Consider the following 19,148-nt stretch of genomic DNA (forward strand, 5'->3'; position numbering starts at 1 on the left):
AGCATCTAGAGTCAAGCACTTTACGGTGACTCTAGCTGTCCTGGAATTTTTATTTTCTTTTGCTCCATTGCTTCTATTGGCATGCAACGCTTACAATTCGTTTTATATCGAGCCCTGTGCGGCTGGAGAAATTATAATCGACAGGGCTTGAGGTTCAAGTCGATGTGATGAAACACAGAGATGCAGGTTTCAGAAGTCGCTACTCCACGTGTTCTGTACCAGCTATTCCACTTGGTTTTTGTTTAGTCGACGTTTAAAGAGCAACCCCTTGTGGGGAGCTGAGATGATTTCAATTGTAGGCGTGTCCACGTCGTTAATATTTGTCAAAATGCTGCCGCACTGGCTACGAAATTAATAGAATATAGTCGGAAACAGCCCCCATTTATTACGCTTCCATGTCAAGCATTATAATTTTCAACGCAGCTGTTATGTTCTTTCTCCCGACATCTCTGCGGATGTAAGCTTTTTATCCAAAACATGATAATGCGCTGAGGCGCAGCTGTGAGGAATATGCAGGCAGTGCTGGCAGCACCTGCTAGCTGAAAACTAGCGGCAAGGCAAAGGATAGCTATGTTCTGCCTGGAATTTTGAGTTCGAAGTAGTAACATGTGTTCTTATGAATTCAGCACTACCCACGTTGTACGCGAAGTAAAGAAAAACTGATTTGTCTCTTGGAGGGCGTCTCGGCCTTGTCGATACTTAGGCAGCCGCCAAACGTTAGTGCATACGAATTCTGAAGAGAGCAAGGTCCTTTTGTCTCGCGGATTTCCTTCATATATCATTCCTATATAAATGTTCTTCGCCCGTTCACCCCTCCTTGCATTTCAGTTTGCTTTATTTTTTCCTCTGCTTTGTTTCGTTTTAAATTTTATCGATGTCTGCAGAGTGCTGTGAAAAGCATTCAAAAGGCTGGATAGACTTCATGCTCTTAAGGCAGCATTTCAGAATGTTCCTTGGCCTATGCTATTTCATTACTTTACAAGGGGAGCCCTCCATGCTTTCTCAACTCAGTGATGTGTTTAAAAGAGGCATCTAATTTTCGAACCACCCTTAGCCGCTTCTTGGCTAAGGAGGCACCCAGCGTGACGAGGAGTGCCTGTATTAGTCGGAGGTCTAGAATATGGCCTAATGTTCGAGTAATAAAGTTCGAACTGTAAAAACGTAAGTAAGCATTTATAACGTTGTCTTCTTTCGAGGTGAGCTCATATTGTCCCGTGTCATCCCCAAAGCCTGCATGCAGTCTGGCACCGATGACCAAAGAGTCGTTCGCTCTCGCTCCAGCTGTGTGCTTGGCTGAAGTGTCGATGCCGTCTAAGTCACTGCCCTGCCCTGAATTCAAGGAACTGCTGTCGAAGCCCTTGACCCTCAAGGAATTCCTGAGGTCATGACATCTGGTGTAGGTGCTGGGTGCGGCCCATGCATTATACGCCCTTGCAGAATCGCGAGTTCTTTACCTGTTTGGCGGACATCTCGCCAATGCACCCCGCCAGTCGCCGGCTCCTCGGCCTTAATCCTGAGTTTGGCCTGCTACCGGACAACGCTTCAAGCCTATCAGAAACGCTGACAATGCAGACCATCCCAGTAGCGTGTCAGGTTTGCAGCACCAACCACGGGAGCCTCCTACCTTTCATGGCGTTCCGAGCGAAGATCCAGAAGACGAAATTCTATGAACGAGTCGCGGTTCAGAACCAATGGGATGAACGTGACCAGGTCCGCTACGTATACTTCGACTTGGAGGCCACTGGGCGCATATAGCCCGAAAACAGGGAAGCGTCGCTAACCACCTGGGGCATGTTCAAGACCGAACTGCTCAAAACCTTCACGAACATGGTATGCAAGGAGAGGGCCCAGATGCTGCTTCAAAGGCGCCAGCAGCAAGACGCCTGCCTACACTGTCGAAGCACCCGGGTTCGATCCCTACCGCGGCGGCTGCGTTTCGATGGAGGCGAAACAAAGAGGCGTCAGTGTATTGTGTGATGTCAGCGCACGTTAAAGACTACTATTGTGCGGCGGCGAAGTGAGAGATGTGTGTGTGTGCTTGGCGTACTCTATGACGCCGCTACAAAACAAAGATGATGGGTACTCGTTTAGTCATCATTCCGTCAGATACTCCACCCTTTACTGAACAGCTACCTTATCGATGCGCTGGAGCCCCTAAGGCCATAGCGGTGCGTTCGGTGGGCTGCTAGCGCCAAATTAAACGTACAGCAGCGTCCCCGCGTCGAGGCACGAGATTTCGGCGCTCCCGTGTCTGATTGCTACGCTGGCGTGGTACTTACCTGGACCCATTATATGTACTTTGCTGTAGCAGAAGTGTTAGAAATATAAATTCAAGATCGCTTGTTCCTTTCTGAATAGATCCCGAGTTCTAGCTGGTACACTGTCCTGTAATTAATCTGCCTCAGATAGTCGGCAGCTACACACTGCCATCAGGCGACAATGACTAGTATATATAGGTATACCGAAGACAGGGTGGACAGCTTCAGTGGCTCGGCGACCGCTTTCTTCGTGGTGTTGGCGAAGTGCCTTTCTTAACTGCGAAACAGTGCTTTGCAGGTGGCAGTATCGACTTTCAATCTCAAGGCAAATGATCTCGTTATTTACATTAACAGCCAGGTTTATCTCTGCATGTAACCCATCAAATGATTTTGAACTGCATGGCAAGTGTATGTGTGTGTGTGGGGGGGGGGGGGGGGAGGGGAGGGAGGGGGGTTATTGTGCAAAAGGTCGAGATCAGAGTCAACAGGATTAGTGGCAAAGACATTTCTCCGTCCTGAAACTACAACGGGTTTGTTGCCCGAGGGCTAGAAACATCATATACTGGTACGTAATCGAACATAGTGTGTGCTGTTGAGTTTTCAATTCAATTTTCTCGAAGCGCACCACCTTCATTCGGAAATATTTCACTCCTCCTCCTCTACTAGCGTCTTTCCTCCCTTTTTCAAATGCCTTGTATCGTGACCACCTATTTTCCCTCTGTCTCTCGTACCTCGTCTCCTGAGCTTCATCTTGTTCGGATACTTCTATTTTTCTTACCGCCGTGCACGACATCGGCAGCTGTGTGTATATAGAAATTGCCAAATGCGTAGACGAAGCTTATTGTCTTCGTTTTCTGTGAGCTATGATCTTTCTGAGGGGTGGCCGCTGCCTCAAATGCGTATTCAGACTCATAATGCACCCTGTTTGTTCGATGTAGCTGTCTTGATCAGTCAGTACGAGCACAGCGGCAATTTTAAAAGCAATCGTCTTCTACACACCCCGTTGTTTGACAGTTCCGAACAGTACATTCATAACACTGGCATTCAAATACTTTACTCACTTCAATATTGTTTACAAAACTCAACACATTGGCTTTTCATGGCAGTTTCTAATACGGAGTGCTGGAAGTGGATGAAGTTTAAAGCAAGATGTTGAAATGAATGGGAGACTTGCTCTTTTCTACGTTCAAAATAAGCCTATGATTATTTCACAGTCCTTTTAAGAAATAAAATTAGGTCCAAGAAAGGTTAAGGTTATCTGGCTGTCACCAACGTCACATCATTCTCCAAACATACCACATGCATGTCTAGCAACACTGATATACCTGCTGCGATTCTCCGCATGATAATATTAAGGCTACAAGTTGCGTTCTGGGCTTGCAAGTACCCGAATATTAAGCTTTTTATGACAATGACTCCTTTCAGTAAACAAGTGACACACGACGGAGTTAAAACCACCAAAGTGAAAAGGTATTGTTTTTGAAGTAGGCCGAACAGAATCATTCGTAGGCCTAGAGATTTTAAACTCGAGTATTGTGTACTTTATTGTCTGTAAACTTACATATTTCGCCAGCATTTTTTGTAGAATACAGGATCTTTATATAAGTACTAATAAAACTTCGTGAAATGAAAACTATGTCACCGCAACTCCGTGACTAGGTTATCACGGAACGATCAATCTTGTCTTGACTGGCGAAATTAACCCAGTAGCGAAGCAAATGCAGTTTAATAACACAAGGGACGGTATGACACAATGGTGTCACGTAATGGTGACAAGGCCGTAGACACCAAAAGATCACACATGCTTGATGGTGCTGAAATTACCTCTTTATGGGGCTGACTTGAGCCCGCAAAAGAGATAAGCAACTCGGCGGCAGCGATAGCAACGAATGTGCTCGTCAAATGTCGAACAAAGAATGCCCGTCACACTCGTCAACGCTCAGTTTAAAGGCTGCTCAGAACAATCTAGACAACGTCGCCAACCGCTACTAGCACGCTCTGAAACAGTGTAGAAACGCACGCAAGTAATCGGAATGTTCGAGACAGATCTCGGCGCATCGTTCGCGACAAAGAAATTGATAACGCGTCGTATCACGACAACGAGCATGAACAAACATGGGATACAGAATTAATACGCGTTCCAGAATCACAATGATAACGGCCGCATGCTGGCGGCTGTTAAAAAAACAGCAAAGGCAGTTTGAAGGTTTCGCGGCAATAGGACACCAGGCCGTGACCTTCGCTGTTGGTGTTGTTAGGCTAAAACATCTCGAAAAATGTCTCTTCACTTCTAGCGAGGTGGATGTTTATCGACGTTTCTGTAGTGCTGTGCCAAAAATGACCGACTTCGTGTGGCTTTGTGCCTACATAAATACGAATTCACAGTATCTAATAGGAGAGCAGCAAACCTACCTTGACGCCTTTTGGCAGAGCATGGAAGATAGCTTGATATCCAGCAGATTACTGCGGAAATGATCACAGTACGCGACTTATACATATTTGCACTTGGGTGGACTTTCTGGTTTCAGCTGGTTAAGGGACTATATCTGCAAATAAAAGTTGACGCGGAAAATACTCTTTTTTGGCCAGGAAGTGAGCGATTGCTCGTAGAACACTGTGTTGAATTTTATTTTCAAAGAACAAACATTCAACTATAACCTTACAACGATTTCCGCTGCCTCAGTTTGTCTCGAAAAGAACGTGTGTATAATGCCACAAAACGCGAATATCAATTTCAATGATTTTTCGCAAGACAGAATCAAGTTTTCGTGATCTTTAAGTATGTTTGGTTTCCTTCCCAGACTGTTCCCAAATACCAAGCCCGCCACTTTGAGTTATCACTAGAAACGGGACTATCACGCCCGAAGCTCAATTTCATTCCGTTAAAATTATGTGTGATCATCTCTGTTAATTTAGTGGTCGGGAAAAGATGCATAAATATACACTTATCAAACACCAAAAATGATAGAAAATGCATCTGAGTACTTCTCAACAGAGACCGCCTCTGTAACTTGAAAAACGTGACTGTGTATTTCAAGGATATTCCGCAGGATGAAAGTCAACTTTGACGCTCTTTATGCAATTAAGAAAAAAACTATGATATTATTTACAACTACGAATGGGTTCGCTGTGAGGTCATATTTTAGGCGCTTGGAACGGCAGGCTGCTGAAGTGAAACAGGTAACCAAATATGTTATCCTAATCTAAGTCGTTTATGAGTCTAAAGCATGGACCCCTTTTATTTCGGAAGTATTACTTCATGGGGTAAATCAGAAAAATAAGTAGTACGGGAGCTGTTTATAAAGTTTGTATTACAGGCACGAAAAACTACAGATAAAAAATTGGCTTTAATGGGAATTTAATCGTTATATACCTATTCTCTACTCAAGAATACACACGTCTACCACAGATAGACGTGCGGCCGCAGATCACCGCTGTAGACCTTTCCATTATTTTATTTTCTAAAGAGCATTTCCTTGATTGATAATTTTCTTGCCGTCATAAAAATACTCTCACGTAGCGTGTTCTTCGTTGGAAGAAAGGCTAAAAAGTTATTTCGTACGAGGGCTAGTGAACTAGCAAAAAGATGCAATATTTCGTAGTTTAAGATGATTGCGTGTGACATGGTAACCTGTACTGAGTAAAGTGGTGCGTTGTGGTGGAAAGGGCAAGAGATTTTCGTAAGCGCTTACAAGCCTTTCTCTCAAATCAAGGCCAGGAGGATATTTATGAGGCGCAGAGCGCACGTGTTGGTTCTGAAAAACTAAAAGAGGGAAGACGATTTTAAGATATGATTCCCGAAACTCAAAGTTAAACGGTCCATCGCTCACGCGTGTATGATTCAAAGCATCGGGAAGTCATGCGTACATATGATACAGCACGGATTTAACCAACAGGTTGCAAGGTTGAAGGACAGCATGTACCCTCATATATTCATGCTCTCGATTTCGTTATAAATTCTAAAAGCATTGACAGCAAAAATAATAATGGAAAAGACCCTGAGGGTTCCAAGAAGATCACGCGTCCGATTTTCATCCCTTAAGTACAAGGGGTATCGCACGGTCTCAAAAAGAATGCAGGAAAGCACGATGCCCCTGTGGTGTTCACGGCACACAAAAAATTATTGGGGTTGAGCGCGAAAATAAATATACTTGATAGGACTTCCAAACCCCGTTGCACCTTCAACCGTGAGATAAAACATGCCGAATGAGATACCAGCGTTCTCTATTTCAATCCCCTCTCATGCCGAATGAAGTATGTTTGCCAAAGGGGCCGTTGCATAAAGAAAAGGCTAAGTGAGCACGCCAACAATTGTAAAACACTCATCCAGGAAAGCTACCCAAGCGTTGTCAGCACTGCAGATTCCAGCCTCAGTTCGAAAGAGCCGTAGTTGAAAACAAAATTAGCTGGGGCTTAGCTTTAGCTAAGCCCTGTACGTTGCGAAAGCAATAATAGCATGGCTACGCAATAGTACCTTTGCCGTTCTTCGTCTGCTTTCTGAACGCGTCGTTGCCGCCTAGTTGGATTCCGACTTTCTTGACTGCTGAGTGAACACGTCGACAAAGCGCCTTCACTCTTCAAAGCGTCCATTACATTCCATTCGGAGTCGTCACCGGTTGAGGACGATTCAAGAGAAGCGCGCTCGTCTAGCTGTATCTTGAGAGCGCCGTCGAGCGATACGCTGTTCCCGTTCTTCATCTGTCTCTGTAGCCCGCTGTCGTTTCCTGGCTTCATCGAAACGGCGTGACTTTACTGTTTATCAGGATGCATAGCGAGTGCCTCAGCTGAGCAAGCGCGAGCATTTGTATACCCATCCTTTTCCTCCTCCTCCTCCTCTCAACTGCGAGAAAAGAGGTGACTGCAGCGCCTCCACTCGGTAGCAGCGCGGCCCCAGCTTCAGCGCGCCGTGCCTACCGACCGCCGCCAGCCGATGAATCGACTTGGTAGCCAATCTCTCGCAGCTGGTATGACGTCAGAGTGACGTCCTCATCTCTTCAAAATGGACGAAGCGCTAACGACACATTCACATGAAAGACACTGACGGCGCGCCGTACCTACCGACCGCCGCCACCAACGACTCTACTTGGTAGCCCGGTATGACGTCACAGCCGTCTGAGGTCATTAAAGATCAATCGTGCCTACCGACCATGGCGACGCGAAGGGCTTTACGGAATTTGAGTCAAGTCGAATGTGTTACATTTTAGATCAAACATTTAACACTCGTCCTGAAGACAGGATTACCGAACACGCGTTGACTTTTCCAAGTAAATTGAGTCAAACGCTTCAAGCTGAGTCCACAATTTCATACCAGAACCCGTACGTGGAGATCGCCAAGGAAATGTGCTACATTACCGTGGTTCCATTACAGGTACCGTTCCCAGAAACTGCGTCGTCGGCGCTGTGCTCTGGCAGTTAATGTCTCAATGGTTGGGTTGCATAATCCTACGAAACAACACAATACCGGCCGAGCTCTTAAGCACTGCCAACTAAGACCCCTTCTTCCAGTTAGAAGATGAATGTGCGAATTGAATTCACGGGAAACATTGAAGCTCAAGCCAGACACGCTACTCGCAGTCCACGCACGTATTATATTAGTATGGTTTGATTAAAGTTAAGTTTTTAATCTACGATGGGTAGTCTTTCGCAATCTGGTGTTGTTACCTAGTACATGCAGATAATTTCCACCAGATAAAAGCGCCAAATTAAGGGATACGTGATTAAGGGAGCCGGAGAATGCATGTGTCCGAGGGAAGACAAGCAAGGGCAGCCGCTGACCAGACCCTTAATGTTTTCGTATCGTACTTCTATAGGTGAGCTTAAACATCTCACACACTTTTCCTGTTACTGTTTATCCCCTCGATCGAAACAAAAGATGCCCTCCCAGAAATGTTGGTTTCAAGACATTAAGGCGGTGGACGTAAAGAACAATGACCGCCCAAACCTCTCTTCTCCCTAAACAATACACTTGCGTTCAAAGCTTATAGGAATATATGAAAGTAGAAGTAAGTTGAGTTTTGTTTTGTCTTCTTAGGGCATCCGGTAATAGGCTAAAAGCACGAAGATGCCATTTGCGGGCTTGTCTATTTTAAGCGGGTATGAGGTTTGTTGGAGCGGATAATAGTCGCCTCGTTAGTATAGATGTGCAAGTTAATATCTGCATTTTCAGAGGCCATAATATGATCCTTTGCCATTTTGCCACTGAAAAATACCCACTCTGAGCAGCTATCCGGGACACCTGTGTAAAGATATTATGACCCATGTCGCTTATCCTCTTTGTAATGTCAAATGCTAGAGATCTGCAAGCGCTAGCAACTCTTCAGCTAGGGTATTCCACAGCCCGTGTCACCACTTATGCAGTCATATTATTATTTCGCTTCAACAAGCTTTATTTCCAAGTGCTGCAGATGTATTTGTTATATAGGACGTTGCTGTTTCGTTCCGGCATTTCAAGCAAAGTGAAACAATTTTACCTAAAATATTTTACCTAGAAAATTTTTATTGAATGCGCGGTATTTCTACAATATACCCGAACAAGCTTCGATTTTCGAGCTGTCCGAAAAGCTTTCCAGCTATGAGGCCTCCACGCATTTCCTTGATTTGATTCATAGAGAGGTGCAGTTTTAATTTAGTCGATATGATGGCATGGCTATCCTGTTCGTTCAACGATAAACTTGAAAAAAATTCGCAAAATGCTGCAACAATTCTTAAACTTCACCTTTTATAAAAACAATAGTAGCTTGTTCGATTTCAGTGATATATTTCATGCACCTTTTCCATTGAATTATTAGGTGGTTCGTAAAAATGTTTATTCAAATGCACACCTAATTCGCCTGTGTCATTCCCTTCACTAAAATATAATATTTTAGGGGCGTTCTTCTAACCAATAAAGAACCAGGCTGCCCATATTTTGTGTGCAATGTTTCTGGAAATGATTTTGTTTCCATGAGAACTTGGAATAAAATTAAAATGTCTATTGATGCGACATTAAAGGAGCATTAGTTGTACAAAATATTGGGCCCAGGGACGCAGATAAAATTATTGTGGTTATGTTTGTGCTAACGTATTACGTTGAATTCACCATATACATTTTCGGTGACATTCTTAAGGCTGCCGCTGGATCTATTATTAAAATAATCCTGCCACTGTTCTGCAACTGCGCAAGGACTGCATTACTTTAAGGGGAAAATTCATAACTTCACTAAGTGTCGGAAGCAAGGTATTCCTGTCACCTGTTGTTGACGCTGTAGCGTGATCACAGTGCTTAGAATGTGTTTCAGTTCAGGTATGTATTCATACACAAATCCATTCAATCACAGCGCAACAAAAAGTGTTGCGCAGGAAACTGAAGTGTAAGAAATAATTATGTCAAAATGTAGAGGTGTCCAGGTTCTAGAAAGTGATAAACTGATAATCAGCAAATTTATGGTTTGTAATGGTTTTTACATATTTTATGGCACCCACCATAGCGTCGGCCAGCTTATAATTAATCTCGTAATGAAGAAATACTCTAATTGCTTCATGAGGCCCAGAAAAAATGCCGATAGTCATTCTGTGATACGTGCACACACGTACCATTTTGTCACATACCGTAAGCATCAGAGCTCAAAGCAATAACAGTTTAACCCTCCGGGTATGTCATCTGTGGCTCCGAAATTTCATCTGTCCAATAATACAATACCATGGCATCACAATTTCTAACACACTTAATTAGTCTGCACATGTAACGAACATTGCTAACAAAGCCAATCGCACGCTTGGTTACCTCCGTCGAAACTTGCGCCTCGCCCCTGTTCGATCAAAGCACTAACTTACATCACGTTCGTTCGATCTAAGCTAGAATATGCATGCTCAATCTGGGACCCTCATCAAGCTAACCTTTGTACCATCCTCGAATCAGTTCAAAATTGCGCAGCAAGATTTATTTTTTCAGACTATTCTTATCACTCCAGCGTAACTGCTCTTAAATCTAAGACTCACCTTACTAATCTCAATTTGAGACGTTGCATCTTTAGGCTTTGCCTTTTTTATAAATTTTATCACACACGTACCACTTGATGTTTCAGTGATATTACCAGCTCATCGCTTCTCAAACCGCACCAGCCATTCCAAAGTTGTCTACCCTCCCCCAGCGCAGACTACAGCTCATCTGCGCTCGTTCTTCGTAAAAACTGCTCAGGACTGGAACAATCTTCCAGTCGACTTCGTGCACCACTCCAATCCATCTCAATTCAAGGCAGCCATCGAATCTATATTCAAATGAAATAGCAGCCCATCCCTCATGTAATACCCCATTCCTGGGGCATTTGAGGTATTGATAATAAATAAATAAATTTCCTACCATAATAAAAAGGAAGTCTGAACGGCTTACTCAAGTCGTGAATGGCACATTGCTTTTAGCGAGCAGGAGCGCATGCAAAAAAATAAAGTCGCATCAAGCGATTCTACATCAAGACTCATTGACACTGTGCTTTTAGCGAGCAAGAGCGCATGCAAAAAATGTAGTCGCATCAAGCGAATCTACATCAAGACTCATTGACACTGTGCTTTTAGCGAGCAAGAGCGCATGCAAAAAATGTAGTCGCATCAAGCGAATCTACATCGACTCATTGACGCTGTGCTTTTAGCGAGCAAGAGCGCATGCAAAAAAATATAGTCGCATCAAACGAATCTACATCAAGACTCATTGACACTGTGCTTTTAGCGAGCAAGAGCGCATGCAAAAAATGTAGTCGCATCAAGCGAATCTACATCAAGACTCATTGACACTGTGCTTTTAGCGAGCAAGAGCGCATGCAAAAAATGTAGTCGCATCAAGCGAATCTACATCAAGACTCATTGACGCTGTGCTTTTAGCGAGCAAGAGCGCATGCAAAAAAATATAGTCGCATCAAACGAATCTACATCAAGACTCATTGACACTGTGCTTTTAGCGAGCAAGAGCGCATGCAAAAAAAATATAGTCGCATCAAGCGAATCTATATCAATACTCATTGACGCTGTGCTTTTAGCGAGCAAGAGCGCATGCAAAAAATGTAGTCGCATCAAGCGAATCTACATCGACTCATTGACGCTGTGCTTTTAGCGAGCAAGAGCGCATGCAAAAAAATATAGTCGCATCAAGCGATTCTAAATCAAGACTCATTGACACTGTGCTTTTAGCGAGCAAGAGCGCATGCAAAAAATGTAGTCGCATCAAGCGAATCTACATCGACTCATTGACGCTGTGCTTTTAGCGAGCAAGAGCGCATGCAAAAAAATATAGTCGCATCAAACGAATCTACATCAAGACTCATTGACACCGTGCTTTTAGCGAGCAAGAGCGCATGCAAAAAATGTAGTCGCATCAAGCGAATCTACATCAAGACTCATTGACACTGTGCTTTTAGCGAGCAAGAGCGCATGCAAAAAATGTAGTCGCATCAAGCGAATCTACATCAAGACTCATTGACGCTGTGCTTTTAGCGAGCAAGAGCGCATGCAAAAAATGTAGTCGCATCAAGCGAATCTACATCAAGACTCATTGACGCTCTGCTTTTAGCGAGCAAGAGCGCATGCAAAAAAAATATAGTCGCATCAAGCGAATCTATATCAATACTCATTGACGCTGTGCTTTTAGCGAGCAAAATAACAGCTTGAGGGGATAGTTGGTGCTGCATAATACCCAAAAATGTGGCGCAACAAATGTGTCTCTTCGCTTGTGTTTGTGTTTGTTGCGCCACATTTCTGGGTATTAGCAAGCAAGCGCGCATGCAAAAAATATACTCACATCAAGCCAATCTACATCAAGACTCATTGACGCTGTGCTTTTAGCGAGCAAGAGCGCATGCAAAAAAAATATAATCTCATCAAGCGATTCTACATCAAAACTCATTGACGCGAGTAAGCCCACGAAACACCGCTACTCTCGTAGTACTGTCACAACAATAAATGTAGAGTATTTTGTTCTCAATTGCCTACTGAAATTTGGTTCAGTTTACTGCAGTTTATTCGAGAACATTTTGTTTTCTATTCAAGGTCAACCTTATTCAAGAACAACAGCACTCAAAGCTTTGGGAAAATGTAGTCGGATGCTCTAAACTGATATTTGAAAGTCCACATTTAGTCTGAAAGCGAACTATGCTCAGTAATAGAGTTCCTGCGGACTGCAGTTCCCAGAGATAAAACCTAATTTCTGAACCGTGAAAGACGTGTGAGTGATTTGTTGTTGTTATTGCTGTGGCGATTGAAGGAAGAAGGAAAAGAAAATGCATGGGCCTGCTACTGGCTCTGAAGCTGAGCCACTTCCGCTGCCCGTACGGTCAGAAGAGAAAATAGAGAAGAACGAAAAAGAAGAGTGAGAGAAAGACATGCGTCGCAACAACATCGTCCACCACCGAAACAGTAGCGGATGCAATAAGGCCTACAACAGATAATAATATGGTGGCACGCTAACCCCCGCCGCAAGGCAGCGATGTACCTATTCCAGCCCATTAGGGCGAGGAGCAGGTGAGTTTTTTGACAGTTCAACTAAAGCAAGATTATTTTACGCCAAGTGTGGGACGGCTCTGTACTCATTATTGCTCCCTTTATTTTCTCTAGAATTGTCATATTTATATAGCAATGCTGCACTCAAACCGAAATATCTTAGGCGCCCTTGTTTATTGAGCAGTTGTAGACCTGGTATTTTGGCTATGCACCAAAGCTCAGTAAGATTTTCTGCTACATTGCAAGAATGCATAAGGCCGTACGCAACAACCAGGTTTGCCACAAGCAGCATCCTATGCCTCCACATAAACAAATTACGAGACTCTTTGGCGACTAAAGTGGTGAAAGGCGAAAGCCTGAGTGCCGCATTCTGCTACGCATTTGTTGCGGATGTGCCGGTGAATGATGCTTCTAGTAAAGAGGAGGACTACTGTTTCACATTCATCCTTTCCTTTACGGCATGGTACATGCGTGCGCGGAGAATTGCGACAGATCCTGCGCCGTTTCTATCTTGTAAATCACTTTCAAACTCCGCTGATGCCTGCTGTACTAACGGCTCCTAAACATCTGGGTCTGCTTCTTGTGTGATGCGGTGTTCGAGGAAGCGCCAAATGAAAGGGAGTACGGACGCCTAAATTGGACGCCCACTGGGGTCAGCTTCGTATAAGCATGAATCGCCTGCTGAGGTCATGACCTGTCGTGACGGTACATCGCGCGCCCCTTGTCAAACACAACCAGCAATTCATTGAATGCATTAATGTTCACCGGAGTTCTATAATTCGTCTACAGGAAAGGAAAGGCGCAGTATATGTCACGCGTATTCTCTCTATCATTCTCACTGTAGACAAGGAGAATTGTGAAGAGCATTTCAGGATCCGGAGCGTGGCGCACAGTGATAGCCTGTGCGCCGCGCCTCTGTAACAGGGATGCCAGACCGGCTCGAATTTATTTTCGAGAGTATGTAGTGGTTCAATGCCATCCAAATAGTGGCTGCAGAACCTCCCGAATGGCTCTCATGGGTAAAGGCTTTGCTGTCACTGCGGGAGTTTTAAAGCGACGAGGCCAGTCTAACATTGGCTGATCATGACATTCATTCATGTACATTGCCTTGTGTGTCTTTTTTCATGTTTTGATCGAAGTTTCCTTTCCTGTTATGTTGTGTGCTAAAGCCAGGCAATAAATTTAATAAAACGTGGCGTGGCGCAGTGGTAAAGCGCTGGGCAGAGGATCCAAGGTATGAAAATTCGATTCCCTGGTTGAAGATGAAGTTTATTAATTGATTTTTTAAGTATCCATTCAATTGCAAAGCGTGAAACATTTGCTACAACAACGATGAGTCATTAAAGGCTTTTGCCTTAAAAGTGAGCCATAATATTGCCGTGGCGACATTTTACCATAAGGAATTTCGCACAAACACCCCACAACTCTTGTCGAACCTGAGAGCGTGTGTTTAAACTGCCGTTCTTAATGAATGGAGCGGCGTGCACGTCTTCTATTTGCTTTTACATGTAAGTAATTTTATCGCACGGTGGTCTGCTTTAAGCTCGGACATTTGTGAGGACATGACGTGTTCAGCTTATGCACACCCAAAGAAATATTTGAAGGTGTTTCTAGAAGCGGCTTTCTTTCACCTTGTTTGTTTACTGCTGTATTGTTAGATGCATAACGAGTGCTTAGGCAACAACCAATGGCTCTGCGATCTTTAGGATACTCAAACGGTTCTTTTCAAGTACAGGGCCGCCCTTATGTGTCTCTGTGGTTAAGACTCTTGACTATACTGAACCAATAATTCCATGTTCTGACTCCTAGCCGTGGCAATCGCATTTTAATTGAAGCGAAACACAAAGTGGAAGCGTCCTGAGCAAAGTTAAGGCAGTGACATTTCAATAAATCAACTATTCCTTCTTCGAATAGAGCCAGAATCATAATGTGGCAGAAAGTAACAGGTGGCATCCAATACATGAGCTAGAATGCAGCCAGAAGGAATTAAATCTCAAAAGGAAAACTCGAATATTTAGAATATTTTGTTCCCACCACCAAGCATTCATTCCCGATGGTGGCCACATACAGCATGAGTCTCATAATATTCCTAAACTATTTGATATACCCATAAAAGCATGCTACCATGTATTTCTTTTTCTTAATTTTGTCTACTTTTTTTTACAGTTTTGATATTTATGCCTTTGGTGATGTGGCGAAACATATTCCTTGCCTCCCATTTTCGGTTTTGTCTGTTTTTTGCTATTTTTGCACTGTCCACCTTCTAGGTTTCTTATGAAGGCCTTCTTTTCCCACCTCAACTCTTGCTCTTTTTTGCATTGCCTTTGATCATCTTTTTGTTTCACCGACGAAAAGTTCTCTCAGCTTAGTTCGATTGGATATTCATCAACTGTATCTCACAGTGCTCTACTTGACTGTAGGCGCATTCCCTGCCGAGTAACATATAGTCTTGCGATTTTAATTATTTCCTACCCTCTTTTTCCCCATAATGACAATTCTTGATCAGGTAATTTTTGTCTATTACCGTTTCCTTCAAGCCTTTTTCTAACAATCTGGTGCAGCTGTATTTCCAGGGTAGTCTTTCTTTATTTCCTAATACTCTTACATAAACACAAGCCAGCAATGAGCTAGGCTGCATCTAGTGGCATTTGAACAAATACATTACACTGGTTGTTTTTTCTCTGCAACTAGCAGTTCTGTCTTTATTTCTCAAGTCATGGGATCACGTTTTTCCACTTAACTACCATCATAAATTTAGCATACTTCATTCTACTATTTCTTATCTTACTTATATTGACTGTCTGTCCTTGCTTTTCTTCTTGGGAATGTATGGCTATTAGAACACCGTCAACGATCACTGCTCAGCGTAGAAAAAAGAAAGCCGATTTTCTAAATTTTGTACAGCGCGCAAAGTTTTCCCCCAACCTTATTCGGTTTCCTATAACGTACGTGTATATATAAAGAACTAATATTTGGGCGAACGGATTTCACTGCGTTAGGCATCAAAAAGTCTGGAAATCTTGCTAAACATCAGGCCATATTGCTATTTAGTTACTGAAAATAACCTAGTTTTATTATATTTAATCATACCATACCCGAATATAAGATATAAGATATTTTATTTGGGCCGTGTTTTGAGGATTGCTGGCAATACTGTAGCCTAAAAAAGTGGATATTACAGGTTTTAAAACGAAAAAAAAAAAATACGGATGCTGTCCTCTGAAACCCTTCAGCTGGACGAAATACTTTACTCCTTTCCAAACACTACTGAAACACAATGTTTCAGCTGCACATAGTGTATAAAAACAACATTACGTCAGCTGGACAGAGGTCAAAAAATATTTTAGGCGCCTGACTAGAATTGTTTTATGTACTCCGTGCGGGCAGCTAATTGCTCATCATCTCTGAGAAATAAAAGGAGTATTGACGGAGATGCAGGTGATTCTCGTCATTGACGTTTTGATGTGAAGAAGAAAAAAAATAACTGGAAAACGCGGCAAAATGATGTTGCGGTTTTTTATTGTGCACCGAAGGCACTGCGCCGCGCTACCATCGGACGTCGCAATTTATCATAACTTTTGCGCATATTCGCTATGTGTTTCAACTTTGTGCTGAAAACCCATCAAACTACGCATGCTGTTCTTATTTAGAGTCGAAAACTTCGTTTATTTCAACAGCCATAACACAATCACAACACGCTCGACGACCATTACGTTTATCCCCAATCGCGTTATGTGCTCGTGGTAGCTAAGGGCACGTTTTCTTAGTTGCCTAAAACACACTTACCTTTGCTGCTTCGGAAAAGTAAAAGCCTTAGTGATTACGTTTTTACCACTAAGTTTAAGAATATTTTCAAGACGTGGGCTAATGCAACCGTTTTATGTATGAGTCTTAGTCATAGAAGAAAATTTGATATGAAACCGTCACTGAATTAATTCTCCCATTCTCTAAATTATTACTCTATATCTCGAAGATTACTTCTTAAACTTCTACTTTGCTTCTTTATTTGCTTCGTTGATAGATTGTTAGCAAAAACACCACAGAAGCGCTAATACGTTCTCATTCTCCAAACGCTTTTTGTGCAGTAACCTATATGTTTTCTAAGGACAGCTGGCACTGGCAACTAAGCGCTACATATCTCATGTTTTCGAAGGCGTGGATATCCGCAATAGCACCCTTCACATCTGATAACACATCCGTTCGTCAATAGAGATAATGCGTCAACAGGGTTCAAGGTTACAAAATAAAGATTTACCTGCTTGGCAAAAAATGGCAAAATATGTTGATATGCTCAATATAGAGGAAAGGCGACTGCTATGCTTTCAACTATTTGCGGCGCAGTCGGTCGCTTTACGTGTTCTAGAATTTAAATACAGGTCAATAACCGAGTTGTCCAAATAGGCTTATTGTTTCCAGCAAATAGCGACCACCTTTTACTTGTAAGGATGTCTTCTTGACCTCCTATTAAGGGCTTTGCTTGATTTCCAGCTCTTGATCTCGTTAGCCCTTCTGGCTGAAAATGTAGTTCAGAAAGGTTAGGCGAAGCTGCACAGTAAAAAAAAGTGAGCGACCAAACGCCCTGACTGGGACTGAAATGTGAAGCATCATTTCAAATGAAGGATTTAATTTTGTAGCTTTAATCTTAATAATGTTAAGCGTCTTATGAATGCTCAGTTCAAACAAGCAAAATTATTCTACTAGTGTTTATGTTCTAAGAGTATTGTTGGCAGGGAAAGGGCTTGGTGAGAAAGTTTGCGAAATGCCTTGGTGGCTCCTAGGAAGTTGAAGCACACGGCACCTTTCAACTTAGCTGCTGCTAACTTCTGCTTCACATTGGTAGCTATTGAGAGATTCATGGGTACGGTTGATGAAACGCACGCAAGGCAAACTGTTGTCGATCCCCACAGTATCGTCGTTAAGTTTTCTGCAACTTTCTATGAATATTTACAAAGAAGCTTGATGCCCATGCTATGTAGTTTCATGGTGGCCAGTCAAGTAACAACTCGTACTCTTTAGAAAATGTTGGCTGAAATAGTAATAATATAATTTTTATCAATAGCAATTATCTGTTTCAAAATGTAATATTTTCCTTTTACACTACACTGAGGAGGGATTGAAAGGTGTTGAATTTTGCAACTGAATACAGTTGCAATTTCACTACAAGCTATTGTTTTAAACGTCTGTAGTTTTCGAATATAGATTTTGTTAAATACTTTTGCGAACTACGACTACACATGATAAGAAAGATATACATACTTGAACGTTCCTAATACAAAACAAAAGCTAAGTGCAGATGCGAGTGTTGGAGTGCGGGACATATGTGTAGATTTTACTATGGATACGTACAGCCTTTGTCCAAAGCTTAGAGCCCAGAGAGTTTGCTCTTAAGCCGTGTATTATGACTTCTTTGACAATCGTACAAGCCCAGCCATTGGAGAGGGCAGAACGAAAAGCTTGCCTTCAGCAAGTTTGGAAACCAGGGAATGTATTGCGGGTCGCATAGTGTGGCTCAAACGTAGACCCTATGGGCTGTACATACCATGCATATAACAGTTTACAAATCCTCCCAAACATACTAAGAGTTTTAAACTAACTACCCCAGCTGTGTCAACCTACTTTGTTATATGACCCTCATCGATGCTGCCCATATTGCTGCAAAAAATGACTTGCTAAACAGTGACATTTTACTGTGATCAAACATTCATTATGGGCGTCATGCAAGGTTTGTTTCTGTTCATATTTGTGCTGTCTCCTATGATGTTCTTCTGAATGCCTCGATATTTTATGAAACCAGTAAAATTCAGAAAACGGTACAAGCCATAGTTTTTGAACACACACCAAGCCAATTCTCTAATATTACCGCGCGGCCATCGACTGACAGGTGCAGTGGCGTCGAGATAAATCAGAGCGGAATTCGGGAGAGGGAATGAGCGTGGGGGTGTAATAATGCTGCTCGTGCTAGTGCTGTCTGCCTGCTTGGCTCCTCTGCTCCGTCATAAGGAACCTCTGAAGTTAGATATCATTTCCCAGTTATAAAAGTGCTTGTTCTACATGATTTGTGCTTGTTGGTTTGACTGGTACAGTTCATAACCTTCCAGATACTAATCTCATTCCCAGTTACATTTGAGGCACTGTGTGTAGAAAGTTCATTTTAAAATAGGTAATGCGGTTATATTTAATGTCTTCGTCAACTATGCGTTCTGAAAGTAACGATTGGGAATAGTTATTGGGCATGCTACATTGTTTACAGCAAAGGTCTATTCTGTGCAGATATTATTCACAGAGTGTGCAGCGGAAGAAATCAAGCAGTGGCAGCTTCTTCGGCCGCCAATGAGTAACAGCCGATTGTGGCAAGCGCTCATTCGCACTAATCAGTACAACTCATTATGCAAGGCTCACTGCAGCGGCAGGAATTGTGGTGAGACT

Source organism: Amblyomma maculatum, chromosome 5 (genome assembly GCF_055883805.1).
Source record: "Amblyomma maculatum isolate TAMU_Amacu chromosome 5, ASM5588380v1, whole genome shotgun sequence".
Lineage (NCBI taxonomy): Eukaryota > Metazoa > Arthropoda > Arachnida > Ixodida > Ixodidae > Amblyomma > Amblyomma maculatum.